The sequence below is a fragment of the Rhinatrema bivittatum genome, chromosome 12 (genome assembly GCF_901001135.1).
Source record: "Rhinatrema bivittatum chromosome 12, aRhiBiv1.1, whole genome shotgun sequence".
Classification (NCBI taxonomy): domain Eukaryota; kingdom Metazoa; phylum Chordata; class Amphibia; order Gymnophiona; family Rhinatrematidae; genus Rhinatrema; species Rhinatrema bivittatum.
Genome location: NC_042626.1, coordinates 55,515,437 through 55,522,877, shown reverse-complemented (window position 1 = coordinate 55,522,877; position 7,441 = coordinate 55,515,437). Strand labels below are relative to the sequence as shown.

General features: G+C 48.9%; 1 long non-coding RNA gene across 1 annotated transcript; it reads left to right on the top strand.

Moving 5' to 3' along the window:
- The first annotated feature begins 372 nt into the window (after positions 1-372).
- Positions 373-7,185, top strand: LOC115074587. Its single transcript, XR_003852287.1, has 4 exons — positions 373-447; positions 3,916-4,103; positions 4,341-4,412; positions 7,013-7,185. It is a non-coding gene; the product is annotated as an uncharacterized LOC115074587 (long non-coding RNA).
- Positions 7,186-7,441: the final 256 nt, after the last annotated feature.

Sequence of the window (7,441 nt, the reverse complement as noted above, 5' to 3'; positions counted from 1 at the left end):
GGAGACCCCATTGGCTTGTGATGACAAATCTGATCATCGCGCTCAGTAACCAGGAGGCTGGAAGTTCCACAGCTAGGGGAAAATGCAGGGAAAGGACACTGCCCTCAGCGACTATATAAACCTTATCAGAGTTTCAAGAGGAAAGAAATAAAGGTGATCTTTCTTTCTGTGATGGCAAAGACAGCAGGTAGGGAGTGGAAATGGGTGGATGTGTGGGGGGGGGGGGGGGTATCAAATCCAGATATGGGAAAGGAACGCAGGCGCCCGGTGTTCCTATGTGGATGATGGGACAGGGAGGAGACAGAGCGGTGGGAGGTGGGGGGAGGATGGGGGCCGGGGGGGGGGGATGCAAGGATATATCCCACCTTGACTCGCCGCTCGGGCAGCAGATGAACGGAGGGAACCAGCACTGCATATTGTCCTCATCTCGTGGCTGCACGAATCACTGTGAGTATCTCTCTCTCTCTCTCTCGGGCAAAGTTTTAGAGACTGCTCTGGGTGGGTCGGGTCTCTGAAGCTGACTGGAGGACGACGAGGGCAGGAAGGGTGACTGCCTTCAAGGCTGACTTTTTACTCAGTGTCCGTTTTCTTCTGAAACCTGAAAAAATTAATAAACTGGTGCTGGCGCTATTTAGAGCTTTAACAGAAGAAAAGAAGAAGAAGCTGGATGTGAAGAGGTGACCTCACAGGAGGGTGAAAGTTTGGGTTCCAGAGCTGAGGTAGTGATGAGTGTGGAATGGTCTTAGCCTAACCACAGCACACATTATTATGGAGAAATCTGCTGGGAAAAGGAGTTTGCATGGATTCCTGCAGGCCTCTGAATTTCGATTTATCCCCTGAATCTGTCCCATCAGCTGGGCACCATAACTGAGCCCCGTATTTGCAACCCCCCTGGACCAGGGTATACCCTGTGTGTGGAGGAAAGTAATACGGCAACAGGACACCGTTGATCATCAGCTAGCCTTCACTTGGATTTCAGGATCGTCTTCTGTCTTGGTTCTCTTATCTCTCCCATCGCCCCTTCACTGAATCCTCTTCACTGCCCTCCCATTATCAGTAGCCCCAGAGATCTGTCCTGAGCTCTTTTCTCGTCTCTCTTGAAACTCATTTCCTTGATGCTCTGAACTTATCCCACAGCTTTCAGTATCTTAATACTAATGACCCAGATCTACCTCTGTACTCCAGAAATCTCACCCAGAAATGCAGTCCCAAACCTCAGCTGGCTTGCCTGACATTGCCAACTTGGATGCTTCACCGCCTCCTTGAAATTAACATGGCCAGCGGGGTGCCCTACCGAGCAGTGCTAGGTTCAGTCCTCTTTGATATCTTTGTACGTGACATATGAAAAGGGTTAGAAGGGAAAAATGTGCCTGTTTGTAGATTATATGAAAATTTGCAACAGAGTATACATGCCAGAGGGGGTAAATAAGATGAAAGAAGATTTTTAAAATTGGAAAAATGGTCAAACGTACGGCAACTATGCTTGAATTTGAAAAAAAAAATGTAAAATTGTACCTTTGTAATGCAGAAATCCAAGGCCAAATACCTTTTTGGAGGTGATAGCAATCACCAGCTAGGAAAGAGACCTGACAAAGCAGTAGGGAAAGCTAATAGCGTATTTGGATACATAAAGAGAGGTATTGCTAGCAGAAAGACGGAGGTGATGTCTGCAGAGATCCCTGCCTTGAGGATTCAGCTCTGGAGACCACATCTGCCAAGGGACATTAGCAAGGCAGAGGCAATTCAGAGGCGGTGCTTGGCCTGCACTGTACGTCACACTGAGAAAGACTGAGGGAGCCAAAGAAATTCAGAGGGACAGTCGGGTTAGTCTGGCGTAGCAAAAATGAATTCTATCCTGGAAAGCTCATAAGTTAGTTCGCCTGTAAGGTGCAACCCCCCTTATGTCGTTTTTGAGGGAGCTAAAGATGTACTCGCCCGCAGAAAGCAGAGACAGGAGGGCTATGTTTGAAATATTCCAATATCTAGCAGGCTTCAGAGAGATACCAGAGGGAAGCCTTATCCATGCAATGCTAAACTCGAGGACAAGGGGAGGGCAGGGAAGCTGAGAAGCGATGTGATAAAATGCTTTTTCACTGAGAGGCTGCAGACTCCTGGATCAGCCTTCCAGAAGAGGCTACCGGAGCCAAAAACTGTGGCAGAGTTCAAGCAGGCATGGACAGCCTGAAAGAGACCTGAGCGGCAAGAGGGCAGGGCAAAGGCCACTGAGGGAGTGAGACCTGTGATATCACAGCACAGCACAGCAGGCGGATGGAAATGAGCAGAGCGAGGGGACCAATGATCATTTTCTGCCGACAGCTTCTAGGCTTCTAGGCTTATTTCGGCCCCCCAAACCCTCTTCTCCTGTCTCTGTCAATAACACTGTCAATTTCCCAGCCCGCAACCCTGGGATCATCTTTTCACTCCTCTCTCTCTTTCTCTCTCTCCTCCTTTGTAGTTTACACATCCATAACGCTGCTAAAATGTGTCGTTTCTTTCTCAATAACATTACCAGCATCCATCCCTTCCTATCTCTGAACAGGCTCCCAGAGCTCTTACTCACTCCCTCATCACGTCCCTGGCAGATGACTGCAGCCTGCGCCTCTGGGCCTCCCAGTGAACCATTTCTCCTCACCTCAGTCTATCCAAAACTCGCACGACTTTCTCCACTGTCGCCACCATCGCATATCCCTTCTCAAGTCTTTATATTGGCTCCCTCTCTGCTTCCGCATGCGGCTCAAGCTTCTAGAAAACCCCGCGCGCGCGCGCGTGCATATTGGACACACGGTAACAGACGTTAACAGGGACTGGGGCGGCGCACGATGGAAACTTGTCAGCAGCGGGAGCCCTATCGTTAAGGCTTCAACCCCCGGCAGCCGTCCGCTCGCGCGCCTTTCACGTGTGTCCAGAATCCAACGATCTCCACTGCTCGTTGGCCACGCCGCTCTCGCCTGTGCCGTTCCCCTGTCCCGGCGCTGCCCCCTTCCACCATGCTACACCGTAGGACCGCAGTAAAACTTCCTGGCCTGGCGCGTCAGGCTTCCTGTCTGGCTGCCTTCAAATGCTGCCTACAAACTCATCTTTCTGAGGCTGCTTTCATATCTTTTAACTCTGGTTCTCCCCGAGGAAAGCCTTGGTGGTGGTAACTGTGCTTTCTACAATACAGAACTTCCTGAAGCCTCTTACTGATCTTGAGCACATTGCAAGGGGATCGTCTCTTGGGTGCATCTTTACCGTGCTGCGTATGTCTAGTAGCGTTAGTAAGGTCTAGGAGTCTGGGAGCAAGCCTTAGACCCTCAGCATTCTTTGGCACATGAATTGTCTTGTGTGTATCCACAGGTCCCTCTCTCTCTCTCTCCACAAACATCTGTATTTCTGAGACTTTGTCTGTGTGGGCAGAGTGTATTTCTCTGTGTCTCTCTGTATCTTTGCGTTGCTAGTGTGTACAAAGCTCTACCTGTCTGTGTGTGTGGTGCTCTGAGCACAATATGAGCACCCAGCATTATCAGTTTGTGTGTATAGTGTGGTCTTCCCAGTTCTCTGTACCATGCTCTGTGCTTGTCTCTGCCTCTCTGGGTTGTGTATGGCTCTGGGCATTCCTTGGGTGTTTCCTTCTCTGTCCCAGTGTCAGACTCCTTCTGTTACCTGGATGGGATCAGCACAATGGAAACTGGCTGATCTGGCACCTCTCAGGGACCTGTTTTGTTTTCCCCTAACAGTGTGGAAGAGGTTAAAAGTGTAACCCCCAACTCACTTCTCCCTCTCCCCCTGACTCTTCTCTGGTTCTCTCACTCACCTCTCTGCTTCTTTATTGCCTTGGCTCTTTCAGCATCTCCTCTCCGCCCCTGACAAACAACTTTTCTCTCCCTGGTTATCTCCCACCCTTACTTTCTCTCGGCCTCCTTCTGGCTTTTGCAGATGGTTGCCGCTCTGAAGCACTGCTCCGTTCTCTTAACCCTCACCTGCTGCGTGATCATAGTCCTGAGCCACAGTGCTAATTCCGCCCCGACTCAGCCAATTCATCCTGGAGAGGATGCCACACAAGAAGAACTACAGAAGTACTACTCAGACCTGTTGGACTACATAACTCTTGTAACCAGACCCAGGTGAGGAGTGGGAGGATGGAAGGGATGTCATAATCGCTCGAAGGTGCAAATCTGGGCCAGTGGAGCTGCAGGCTCTGGGAATGGGCGTTTAGTCTCTGGGGCGAGGAGGAATGAGCTCCAGGGTCAAGGACGGTGCTTGGGAGAATCGTGGGGGTAGGAAGAGGGAAGCATGGGAGGGCAGGCAGCTTTGGAAGAGCTCCAAGAATGAATGATACATTTGTGGTCTTATTACCGTAGGTGGGGAAAGAGATCGGGCACGGCCCTCTACCAAGCTTCGGAGACAATCTCTGCACACTGAGCCCAGGAAGAGTAAGTACTGAACAGAGAAGCATGAGCACCCACTCTGCTGACTGCTCCCCTTCCCCTGCGATCTTAACTCTCTCTCTCTCTCAGATTCAGAATCAGGAACCTTTATTGGCACAAGCATTTGTACCTGCGTTGCCAGCACAATACAGATGGAGGGCAATTTTCAAAGCCACCTGGACAAATGTACCTGTCAGAAAATGACCCAGCTCGGCCCGACAGGTCCAGAGCCTGCTCACTGTCAGCAATCCTGGGGGGGGGGGGGGGGGTGTTGGATCCCGCACCCTGCTGCCTGCGCACTTTGCGCTGGCCAATTTTCAAAAAGAAATTACTGAGAAATTAGCTACAAAGAAAGTAACTGCGCACCTTGCAACTAGCCAGGGCTTTCTGAGGATTGATCTCAAAGTGGTTACAAGTAAAACATTGGGAGTATACTAGCACAAACGGCAAACTGATATTACAAAGCAGAGAAGCTGTTGTCGCCGGTCAGATCTGGCGGCTTTCTGACTCTCTCGCAGACTCTCAGGCTCACTTTCTTTGCCTGACAACTTCTACAATCTGCCAACGTCATTCCTAAACGGGTCAATTTGTAATCGATTTAACTGGCTAACTTGGCTACTTAGCTGGTTAAATCTAACCTGTTGGATCAATTTTCAAAAACCGGCCTGGGCGGGAAAAATAAGCAAGTGGTAAAAAAGAAAGAAAGAAAGAAAAGTATTTTGCAGAGAACTTCTGCCTGCTCTCTGGGACTCCTTGTCCTACCTCCCTCTGAGGTACTGAGCATTGTGGGCATATTATTATTATTATTATTATTATTATTATTAATAAAGTCTTTCAGTCCTAAAAACGCAGGCTGGCTGCATCAGATTAGCTGAGAAGCAGCTTGGAGTGCTGCCTGCTCCATTTTTGTGCTTTAAACGTGTCCAACGTTTGTGTGCGCTTTAGGAGATTCCTAGTTTTAAGGGTGGAATTTACTGCTCCAAGTGTCTGCTTCTCGGTGGCTTGGGCTGTGTCTTAAGTGCCATGAGATTTGCCCGTTTTGTAGATTAGGAATCGGATTTAGGCCCCACCCACCCATCCTATAAGACCTCATTCCTTGCAGCTGTACTCAAAGTTTTCCCCCGTCCTCAATTAATCCCACCTATAATCTGCCTGATTTAGTTCTTCCCAATCACGGCCTTTCCCTTTTAAAACAACGCTTCATATTTGTTTTCTGCCTCTGTCTGTCTGTCCTGACTAGACTGTCAGCTCCAAGGAATAGGGGCTGCCCATTATGTGTCTCTGTACAGTGCTGTGTACACCTGTACAAATCTGATACTAGCAATAACAATAATACCTCGGCCCTCTTTCCCTGGGATTTCCTGCCCGGTCTCCCTAGTTATCCTTGTCCTTCCTCTCTGCGGGACCCGTGCCCTGTACCCCCCACCCTTTCTCTAAGGGGAATCTCTCTTGGGCCAGGATTCATCGTTCTTCGCAGAATGATGAAGCCTGCGAAAGACCGCAGCCTTCCCGCCATGGTGGTGCGCCGGCTGCTGGCTTTTGCCCCGAATAGCGCCTCCACCGTTCTTATCTCGTGCGATAAGCCTTTGATAAATGACCCCCCTTAGAGATATGTAAAGTGATGGCAATTGGAGCACAATTATAAGCTCCGCCTCCAACACAGTGATTCTTAAATTTTCTTAGATTGCAATTTGTAATGGCGATAGTTACAAACTCACTACACTGGGCAGATATTAGGGAATCCCTGAAATAACCCCTGGTGCCTCCCTGTCTGGGCTCTTGGCCCCAGGAGTGGGATACGGCAGCTTCCTTCATCCCTTACCCACACGTTCAGCTGCCTCCTCCATGCTGCTTGCTCTCTTTTCCTCCCTTCATCAGTGGTCTCTCCATCTCTTTCCTCTCCCTCTCGCTGTGGCCCTAAGTGAGCTCCAGTTCCCTACGGCTCTCCTGAGAGCTTTTCTACAAGCCAAGCTTAATCATTTAGGAAACGTTTAAAAATCTGGCTTTTCTGACAAGCATTTCAAAGGTAGTAGGGTCTCCTTTCTAATACTGTGATCTGGCCTATTTTATGGAGTAGCTTTTACTGATTTTATTCACTTAGATTGCAGTTATTTAAATGTAGGTTAGTTATATTTTTAGAGCATTTATGGGATTGTTATTATCCATTGTGTATATATATATCTGTGGGTGTTGGAATGTTGTGCTTATATGTGGGGTATGATAGTTGTTTCTTTTGTAAATCACTTTGCTTTTTACAAGTAAAGTGGTGTATATTAAAATAAACTAATTTTCACAAAATGCAATCATTGGGATCAGGCTTAATTGTTGACCTTTCCGTGGAGAGGAGGGGTTGGGATAAGATTTTTTTTTTTTTTAATGATTCTCCTGCAATAATTTGATGCAGGCTCCCGGTGTTTCTCTCTTCCCTTTGGATTAGCAGGGAGAGAGAACCGGTAGGGCCCATGGGAGGTTGAATTTGATGACCCTGTGTAACTTTGCAGCTCAGCTTTACCAGGTGCAAGTCTCAGGACGCGGCCCGCTGGCTTGTGCCCGAGCATCCCGCCGTCTGCTTACAATCTGATCCCTTTTCTTTGTGCTGTTTAAAGGGAGGGGAGACTTCTCTGCAAGAGCGGCAGCTGGAAGGATCCTGATGGTTTCTCTGTGATCTCCCCCTCTGACCCTCCCCACTCCGGGCACCAAGTGATTCGCTGGAAATGAAATCAAACAGGAAAATAAAACCGTTAATTGGAGAAATCGAATAAATAAGCCTGCAACACAAGCTTCTCTTGTCCCTTCTTTTGTGGGGAAGGGGAGGTGTTGTCATGAGAATGGGTTGATGGAGAAGGGGGGGGGGGGGGATGAGAAATTTCCAGGACACATCTCCGGGGGTTGAACCAACCTGAACAGTTGTTAAGAGGATACAAGGGCCATAGACAGGGCTTCCTGCAACCGCAGGTCCTTCGGGACAGGCTAAGCTGGTCCTGCTTTTGCCCCAGTGCATCTTGGGACTTGTACTGCCTGCTGTTCTCATTGGA